An 8699-nucleotide genomic window follows, 5' to 3' on the forward strand; every position below is an offset into this window, starting at 1 on the left:
CTTAATGGGAATACGTAACTGAGTAACGCTATTAGTTACGCAAAACGTATTTGCGGTTACAGTAACGCGGTTTAGTTCCCGAACACTGCTTATAAGGCCTCGAAAGCACTCTTCTTGAGGTTTATCCACCGATTATTGCTTTGATGTTTATGCTACAAATGCGCCCAGATGTGGGAGCGTAAAATATATTTCACTGTTAGTTTGTTTTTTGTGAGGCTGAACATAGTTTGTTTGTCTTCGTGTCAGGTCTGGACAGTGTTATTATTTATTTAATTGCTTACTGCCCAAAAAGGTGTAGTTGCTTGTTTATTGTTACACTCCCAGAAGAGTGTACCGCTAATTTCCGGTACTTAAGGCGCCACCTGATATAAGCCGCAGCAGCTAAATTGGAATGATGTGCTACACATTATTTAAAGCCGCATGGAACTATAAGCCGCAGGTGTTTTAATGTTTAATTTTACCATATGCTTAAGGTATGTCGCACAGAGGCGCGATTGTGCGGAAAGAGATGGCCCTGGTCTTACGCGAAGCTTGCCCATTTATTACATTTCAAACAAACACAGTTGCCATTTTGGCATAACGTATTTCACAGTGTTAAGCCATTTAGCTTGCAATAGTAGCTACAGAACATTGTCGCTGTGTAAACTGTTACTGTAATCACAGCGTTTTCAGGACACACAAACTTTTTCAACTTTTCAAACTTAAACGCGGTGCGCTCCCAGCGCACGTACCGGCAGTGCATCTGCGTGCAGTGGTTTCAACCAGTTGGTACGGGGACAAAGCTGTCGTCGCTCTCGTAATGTCGTCTGTCTTAGCTCTCTTCTGTCTTCTCGTACCACTCTCGGGTTTGCCGACTTTTACGTTTGCCTAGGCTACCTTGTCTCACTCTTTTCCCGCGCCTCCAGCTTTCCTCTGGAACCCGCCGCTTAAAGTTGGGGTTCCGCAGGTACCGGCCATAGAGCCATAGAGTTAAAGGTGTTGGACTGGTAACCTGAAAAGCCATGAGATTTAGGAGGTCCCCTCGTGGCCGTTAGCTGTCAAGAATCCATTAGATTAGCCCGCCACCGTTATACCGCCCCTTATATAAGCCGCGAGCGGTCGAAAAATGGGATAAAAAACGGCGCGGGCTTTAGTCCGAAAAGTTACGGCGTAGTTGCATTTTTATTTCATTATTGCACTACAAGCTGCATACTGCTAGAACTTGATTGTTGAAGGCTACATAAGATGGCCTGTCAAAATGCTCTAACATGATCTTTTGTGTTTTTTGTTCCACTACATTCATAATGATATTGCCTACAATGATTTGCGGGAGTTGCCATTTTTGTGCTTACTGTGCCACAGAACAACACAAAAACTTGTATTTTGTTGTTATTATTGTAAGTAAAGTAAAAGTAACTTGTTCTACTAGGTACTTGTGCATTCGAATTTAGCTAACTAATAAACGTAATTATTACTTTTTTTGGGAGAGCAGTAACTATAAGCTATTAACTAGTCGACTTTGTTTTAAAGTACTTGCCCAACACTGCTTGCTGAGCAAACCCTTCACGCGAATGGCCAGAACCCGCGAACAGCCGTACAGCGAACGGTACAGCCAGGGCCCCGCGGCCGCCAGACAATAAGTCAGGCCCAGAATGATTATACACCCAGCCAGACAACTTACCAATTTTTTTTTTGTGCGCATTTTTGCTGGCATTATTTGTCAATATTTACAGCGTTGCTGGGCCATAGTGATAGGCCCTATTAGTTTAAATCACTTACCCAAAAATAAACATATGCGAGATGGCTGACTATTTAATAAAATGTAAATGTATTAGGAAACCTGTCCATGGTGATTTTAAGGTGGGGGTGGACGCTGAAGAATCCTTAGAGGGGTCCGGGGCATGCCGCCCTCCCGTAGATTTTGTTTTTAAAATGTTGGAGGGCATGCATCCAATCTGGTGGCACTTTTGAGGGGGCAAATTAAAGGACTTAGGAGTTTATGGGAACACGAAGCACCTATATGGAACAGAACTGTATACAGTTCAATAATCATAAAATCATGGCCATAACCAAATAACTACCATATCCAATATGCAAAACACACTGAACTTGTTTATATTGGTATTTATTTTTCGGTTCATTGTATAGTTGTTGAGGTGTGTCTGGCGCGGCGCGTGAATCGCCTCACCATATTCCCTCTCTCGCCGCGCGGCTCCTCCGCGCGTTCTCCTCTTGAAGCCAGCCGCAAAACGGTATTTTAGCTCTCAACAACGTTTTAAAAGTGACTGTACGCCTTGTTCACCTCAGTTGAAGCTGGTTTATGCATGCTATTACTGAAGTCACGTACCCCTCAAATGGAGATAGTGTGTTACTAAATGGACCGAAAACGCTTTGAGACCCACTGAAACTTGAACTAAAAGTGAACTATCGCCGTTTAACGCACGCTGCAGCGCTGTAGTTTATCCCGAGCTCTTTAATGTACACACAGAGACCAAATCATATATATATATAGGCTTTTGATTTATGATCTGTATGATGCCGTGGCATGTTCGGGCGGGTCCATCATTCATTGTGACAGCCCAGTCATCCCTGTTGTGGAGGTCAAGGACCCTCATTGGTTGGCGCAGGCGTTTGCGTCTCACAAACAACAAAAAATTATAAATTAATAAACGTCTTCTTTTTTTTTTAAATTGGGTGCGTTCTGGGGGGGGGGGGCGGGCCGCCTCGTGAAATATACACCTACCTGGCGCGGGCCCGCCCAAAGTAAAGCTCTATGTGTTGGGAAACCCTGTTACTAAGTAAAGAATGTTTTGTTGAAGGTGGGAGAGGGCACATGCGAGTAGACCTGACGCCCAAGGTAAGTCTATGTGGTGGGAAACCCTGTTCTAAGTCCTGTTTTGCTGGTGACCTGCGTTAGACCGGGCTTCCCCCTTTTTTCCCAAATGCTCAGTGTTGGAGAGTTCGCGACTTTAATTACCGCTGTTTAATAAAGTTTAAAAGTCTCAGAAATGCTACAACTACTGTCACACCTGGATGAATGTGAATTATTTTGTTAAGGAGGATGAGAGCGGTAATTATATGGAGCCACTATTGGAGTGCTGTTGATTGTTATTGTACTCAGGCGATTTAATTATTTAACAAGTGGAACAATTCACAAAGGGATTAAACTGTTTAAAACACATGCTCCAATAGCCGGATTTTGCCGCATGTGTTTTGATGTGGATTCAAAGGTCGTAGAATAATCTTCAATAAAGGGAGACCGATCTGATCGGGCAGGGCTGCCAGTCGAATAGTCCGTTTTGCCTTAAGGCAACCTTTCCTAACCGACGTGAAATGACCGGAAGTCCCTCAGTGGCCAGCGCCACTGATAAGTGCGGTTTCGAAATTCTCTGGAAGCAGGAAAGGGAGGCGTTTCGAAACTTCCTTTATAACCTCCTTTAGCTTTAGGAACCACTGGACCTCCCTTGACGAGAAGGGACGAGAGAAAATGCTGCCCCACATGCCTTGCCAGGCCGCCCAGCATTTGCCCGTCCGCACAGTCGGCCGCACGGGAACAACCGATTTATTGAAGTTCGGCGTGCTTATTAAGCATTTTAAACTATGGTGGTAACTTGCAAAAGTGCTTTGTTTTTGAACGTTCATCAGTTTTTATAAATCAAAAAGAGAAATATGAACATTAGTTTTACTGAATTATCAATAAAGTCAGCATTTCACGTCTTTACTGAGCTGTGTGGGGGTCGGTGTTCACTTTTAAAGATGTTTGATGGTGCATACACGGTGATAGATGCTAAGGGACTAAGTTTATTAATAAACTACATTTGTATTGATTTTAAGATCTTTTCATGGTTCATACAATCTTTGGATCATTGTATTAATGGTGGACGGAAGGGTGACGAGCTAAGTTTCCCAAAACTTTCATTTTTATTTCAATTCCAGACTTTGGTCATGAAGATATGTTTCTCTGGTTGTCCCACTGTTCATAAGCGCATAAAACAACAGCATCAGAACCGGTGCCAGGTCTCTAGAGTGAGTCCCTCATTCGTATTAAACATCCCATGTTGTCCGTCTGTATAGAAAACTGTTAGTTTCCATAGTTTCCCCCACAGCGCAGGAAGCGCAACACATTAATTGACGTCCGCTGGCCGCATCATAAACCACGTCGCGATAGTGAAAGTGCAGTCGGATTCTCTTAAAGGTACCGCAGTCTCTTCTCCTAAATCCTTTTTGAATTCTCCCTATCCACTATCCCTCCGCTGGCGCATCATAAACACGTCGGATAGTGAAAGTGCAGTCGGATTCTCTAAAGTACCGCAGTCTCTTCTCCTAAATCCTTTTGAATTCTCCTATCCACTATCCCTTAACCCCATGACGTTTCACTCAGAGGTCAAGGAATAGGAGATAGGGTTAGAATTTAGGAGCTGATTTTTGGACTATTCGACTGCAGCCCAACTGTGAGAAATAATCCAACTGAAACCGGCATGGACAATGACTATATTTTAAAAATGCGCTTATCCGGAAAAGCCTGGTTTGGACACTTTACGGGCAGAAGAAACATTTATATTAAAGAAAGAATTATACATGTATGTCTTTGTATGCCTTTAATAGCTACTAACTTGAATTGTTATTCAAATTAATTAATTAATTATTTTTTATATTTTATTGTAATGTAGAGACAAGGCTTTTAGTGACAATCATGTATTGCCTTACAATTATATGTAAAAAAAAAAAAAAGTAGACGATTCATACAATAGATGATTTGTGAAGTGAGAGCGCTGTAATGTGTTTTTCAGCACTGCTGCTATTATAGTCATTCACACACCACTCTGGATTCATAGGTTCAAAGAGAGGAAGGGGAATGAAGAGGTGAGAGCAAAATAAGTGAGAGGGTGAAGAAAAAGCGTGATAATGAATTTTAAACCTGTTAAATAAAAATAATAACTGCATTGAATGCTAGGTTTATTGTTCCAAAATAATATTTAACAATATGACAGGTTGTCTTCTGGGATACTCCCCAAAAAAATGAAACAATACAAGTTTGCATGCTAATATGCTAGCCATTTAATGTTTTTTCTTCTAGCATGTTGCAAAGCCTTTATAATCACACACATTTGATTGAAATAGCAATATGGACTAGTGCAATATTCAAATTGCAGGAAGCACATTAAATGTGAGAGGCTAATTATGAGTTAATTTACCATTTTGAATAAAGTATTGTGGAGCTGCAGCAATATCCCGGCAAATTAAATCACATTATACAGACTTGACAAAACACATTTGTTTTGTAAAGATCTTTCTTAAAAATTACACCATTATCATTTTTATATATTTTTTAATGATAATGACAATTATGATGCACACATTATCAATCCCTCCAACATTGGGACATATATCTACGTTCCAATATCAGTGAAATAATCGCAAGTGAGCTGCCCTAGTATAAAGTATGGTATAATTCTGTTTTTCATTATGACTGTGGAATATATCTGTTTCTTACCTGAAATATATACATCCACACACAGTCAGTGTGGATTGTTTTCTGTTTTGTATTGGCTGTGCGTACATTTACAATGCTGCTAATAAGACCTCTTTTTTGTGTATACCTGAGGGATTGTAGCCTAAAACAAGACCCCAGTTAGGAATGCAATATCCCAAACTTTATTACAGGATTTACTAACCTCTCTCCACAGAAGCAGGGTTACCCTCCAAAGTGTGAAACACAGTAATTCTGTCCCATGTCTACAGTTAGTTAGTTTTACAGTAATGAATGGCAGCAAATTGCATTACCAGTCACATGCTGAGTGGTGGCAATGCAACACTCTCAGAAGGCACAGTGTGGTTCACAGACTTTATGGAGACAGAAAGAAAGTGCTTTTTCTGACTTTTCATAAATGTTGAATCAATGCATTTTGTGTCCTTCCATCAACTCTAATGGACATGTTTATTATCTGACTTTCCATAATTCCATTATGTGTGTGTGCGTGCGTGCGTGCGTGCGTGCGTACTTGCGTGTGTGTGTGACTTACAAGGGTGCCCAGGGGTCAGTGTTGATGTGCTGTATACATTATCTGTTGACAGAGAGAAAGAATATTCATACGATTGATTTTTTTTTTTTTGTGCCTTTTGCAAGAGAAAGATGAATACTAAGTTATAGATGAAGGCAGTCAGAATGATCAAGAGCTCGATCTTGTTGTGTGTGTGAGTGTGTAGTGTATTTGCATGCACATACACAAGTGAGTGTGATTCATTTTATTTCTGCAGGCTGATTCAGGTAGAATTATTATTTGAATAAAGATGGCTTCTATTGGTTGGTTCATCATCAGGAAAGCTTCTGTCGAGATCCAGATGCAACTTCCCACAGTGACACTAAAGGTTCACTTTTTTATTTTGTTTTGTCTTTTTGTTTGTTGACTGTTGAAATAAGAATACTTATAAAGTCTACTAAAAGCACAACTTCTAAACAGGAATATCATAAACGTTCTTGTTCATTTAATTGTAGGAAGCCACAATCTGGATTGCTATTTACATTTGATTAATTCTTCTACTCTACCTGTTGGTTCTTATATTTCTCCAAATTCACTTAAGAGGTGTAAAAGCTTAATTAACCGTGTTGTTTTTCTTTTCTTATGTGTTTGTTAGTGTGGACAGGATCCAGCAGCTAAGGAGAGAGTATCAGCAGGCGAGGAGAGAAGGAAGTGTGCCGCCGTATGAAGAACCAGACCCACGACGCAGAGGACATGAGAACGAAGTACACAGGGTGAGGAACTCACACACAAACACAGACAAATACTCACACATACACGTGCAAGTCATGTGAACAGCCAGCCTCATCATCTCTCCGGCAGTGGCTCAGTCAGTAGGGGCTTGGACTGTGAGCCGTAGGGTTGCCGGTTCAAGTCCCCGAACAGACCTAAATGTGGAGTGTGGACTGCTACTTGGAGAAGTCCCAGTTGGTGGTGCCCTTGAGCAAGGCACCAGACAACCCCCTTCCCCCCCCACTCACATTGCTCCCCGGGCGCTGTACAATAGCTGCACACTGCCCCTAGTACTAGACTCCTGGTACTAGGATGGGTTAAATACAGAGCACACATTTCACTGTGTGTGCTGTGTGCTCTGCATGTGTGACCATTAAAGAGGGTGTCATCCCTCCCATTCTATTCTATTCTAAATCTGACATTTGTTCAAGCTTTCCTCAGTCTGTCAGGGTGTCAGGGTCTTAAAAAGTATTAAAAGTTGATAAATCAATTTAGCGAAAATTAAGGCTTAAAAAACTGCATTTTCCAAAGTATTAAGAAGGTCCACAGCAACAACAACATGAAACACCCTTTAATTTACTGCAAAGACATGTCGGGAAACCCCCTCAAGGCGGCCCCATGCATAGCACGCCGTGAAATGCTGCTTCTTATTTTAAGTTTCGTTGCCTTGCTCCGCTCTGGGGGGCGGGGGAAAGAGTGTGTTGGGGCACAACTGATGGTGAAAGCTGGTTCGACAGACTCTAGAATCGCCAATGTCGATGGGGATCAAAGCTGTCCTGTCCCACATGCTAACGGAGCATCCACACAGCAGCGTGCGTTGACGCTTGGCGGTGGGCGTGTCTGAAGCTTGGGGAGTCAACGCGAGCAACGCGACCAACAACCAATCACATGAATCTCTCGCCCCCGACATACAAAGCAAAAAACATTCCATGCTAGCTATATATACTGTATATGCCTGCTAGCTGTCATTTGAATTGCTTTTTTCCTTAGTACTTTTCAAGGTGTTTATATTTTCTAAAAAATTGAACAACTTTATTATAATGTGTATAACTATGGAATTTACTCTGTACAACTATTTTTGTGCCAATTTGAACTCCTCACTGGGGCACTCTCAAAGTACATAAGAGTGAGGCGACACCTTTTGACGAGAGTACGTTCTGTAGTGTTTAGTCATCGACTGGACTGCAGCGGTTAAGTCACTGCTATGTCATTCCCCCGGCCGCCGCTCCAAGACTCCTAAAGTAGCTCTCTACCCAGACTCACCAAGGAGGCTTAATATTATGAGGAGGTAATAGCGAGGAGCGAGGATGCCAAGGAGGCTTGTTTTTATTTCCGGTAACTGCGATGAGTTTCTACCGCGTCTGTTAGTTGAAGGCCAGTTGGCTCTGGCTTCCTCGCTCACTTTACTTTTTATTTTCTCACTCTTTCCGGGCCCTAGGCACGAGGAATGGCGCCAGAGGAGGGCACGTCCTTCTGACGTACGTCGCCCACACCAGGTGCTGGCACGTACAGTCCCCTCCGTGACTAACCTGTAGACCTCTCAGTCCTGATTTGCGGTACGCCGAAAAGACCGGATCGTGAATGCGGGCAGGGTGTGTCCGCCGCACGGCAAACTTCGAAGTGCGAAGACGGGTAAGTAAACTTATCCACTGCAGTGCGGCGCTTGACGTAACACCCTCACAACGAGCTGCCTTCGCAGTCGGGTTTTATTTTAGGTAAACATATTTTGGGTATGTTGCCGATCGGTTAGTTTGCACCATCGCGCTCTCGGTATGGCGTCCAGTAAAGATGTACAGGTATTTTCCTCCTTTTTTTTAGTAACGCCATCACATACTTGTCAGAGAACAAGAGATGGCCCTATGTTTGGCCTCCTCGGTACCGTACTCCCTCCACCGGTCTCACTATCACCCACTTTGACCCATCCAAAACGGACAAACCACTCAAATATAGGTCACATGGAGCTAAAAT

General features: G+C 42.5%; 1 protein-coding gene across 4 annotated transcripts in view; it reads right to left on the minus strand.

The window, feature by feature from the left end:
* Positions 1-8699, minus strand: part of slc4a8 (solute carrier family 4 member 8) — a 50140-nt gene that overhangs the window by 4529 nt on the left and 36912 nt on the right. The window lies entirely within an intron of this gene.

The sequence above is a fragment of the Notothenia coriiceps genome, unplaced genomic scaffold (genome assembly GCF_000735185.1).
Source record: "Notothenia coriiceps isolate Sejong01 unplaced genomic scaffold, NC01 NC01_scaffold00000496, whole genome shotgun sequence".
NCBI lineage: Eukaryota > Metazoa > Chordata > Actinopteri > Perciformes > Nototheniidae > Notothenia > Notothenia coriiceps.